The sequence below is a fragment of the Astyanax mexicanus genome, chromosome 21, assembly GCF_023375975.1.
Source record: "Astyanax mexicanus isolate ESR-SI-001 chromosome 21, AstMex3_surface, whole genome shotgun sequence".
Classification (NCBI taxonomy): domain Eukaryota; kingdom Metazoa; phylum Chordata; class Actinopteri; order Characiformes; family Acestrorhamphidae; genus Astyanax; species Astyanax mexicanus.
Genome location: NC_064428.1, coordinates 28,964,349 through 28,965,814, shown reverse-complemented (window position 1 = coordinate 28,965,814; position 1,466 = coordinate 28,964,349). Strand labels below are relative to the sequence as shown.

The 1,466-nt window shown below is 39.6% G+C and overlaps 1 long non-coding RNA gene across 2 annotated transcripts; it reads right to left on the bottom strand.

Moving 5' to 3' along the window:
* Positions 1 to 628: 628 nt before the first annotated feature.
* Positions 629 to 1,095, bottom strand: LOC125785869 (uncharacterized). 2 transcript variants are annotated; one of them, XR_007428192.1, is made up of 3 exons: positions 1,012 to 1,095; positions 916 to 963; positions 629 to 819 (listed from the first exon to the last, which is right to left on the bottom strand). It is a non-coding gene; the product is annotated as an uncharacterized LOC125785869 (long non-coding RNA). The 2 variants fall into 2 exon arrangements; XR_007428191.1 differs by having other exon boundaries at positions 790 to 867; positions 1,012 to 1,094.
* Positions 1,096 to 1,466: the final 371 nt, after the last annotated feature.

Sequence of the window (1,466 nt, the reverse complement as noted above, 5' to 3'; positions counted from 1 at the left end):
ATAATGCGAGGCAAGTGGGTTCAAGAGCGCCACCAATAATCTATTGGACGGACATCCCGTGAATGAGCCAGGCCATTTCTGCAGGTAGCAGAACGGAATGTGGCAAACGTGGCCATGCATTTCTATTGGGACAGGAGTTATGAATGCTGAATGGCAATCACATGAAGTCAAGTCATTTCCACGGGTATATTTTTCACAGATCATTTCTCTTTTGGTGATAATTGGAAATGTGTCGGGTGATCCCGCGGTCTGTATACGCTCTCCCTCTGGCTGATTAAAATGATAAGTCAGTAAGACAGTTTTCAATCATCATAGACTGTATTTAGATCTTTACAAGAAAGTCTATCCTGAGGGCAACAGCTTTCATGATGCTCCAGGGCCAACAAAACACACTAGCCAATCATTTAACATATATGACATTAGTCCTTTTTGTGAATGAAATTGAAAACAAGGGATTTTATCTATCTACAGAGGTGTAATACGCAATTTACCGGTGAGACATCACGTATCAGTAACACTTTACTTGGATGGTCCATTTTATGGCCTTGTTGATGCTCAACTGACATTCAACTAACACTGAATAGAATTTCCATTAAAATTAACTTAACCCTATGTTGAATCCCTAACCTTACCCCTTAATCAACCATAAAATCTAACCCTACACCTAACCCTAACCTTAACCCTTAATCAACCCTAAAATCAAACCCTACACCTAACCCTAACCTTAACCCTTAATCAACCCTAAAATCTAACCCTACACCTAACCCTAACCTTAACCCTTAATCAACCCTAAAATCTAACCCTACACCTAACCCTAACCTTAACCCTTAATCAACCCTAAAATCTAACCCTACACCTAACCCTAACCTTAACCCTTAATCAACCCTAAAATCTAACCCTGCACCTAACCCTAACCTTAAACCTTAATCAACCCTAAAATCTAACCCTACACCTAACCCTAACCTTAATCATTAATCAACCCTAAAATCTAACCCTACACCTAACCCTAACCTTAAACCTTAATCAACCCTAAAATCAAACCCTACACCTAACCCTAACCTTAACCCTTAATCAACCCTAAAATCTAACCCTACACCTAACCCTAACCTTAACCCTTAATCAACCCTAAAATCAAACCCTACACCTAACCCTAACCTTAACCCTTAATCAACCCTAAAATCTAACCCTACACCTAACCCTAACCTTAACCCTTAATCAACCCTAAAATCTAACCCTACACCTAACCCTAATCTTAACCCTTAATCAACCCTAAAATCTAACCCTACACCTAACCCTTACCCTAACCTTTACCCTTAATCAACCCTAAAATCTAACCCTACACCTAACCCTAACCTTAACCCTTAATCAACCCTAAAATCAAACCCTACACCTAACCCTAACCTTAACCCTTAATCAACCCTAAAATCTAACCCTACACCTAACCCTAACCTTAACCCTTAATCTAC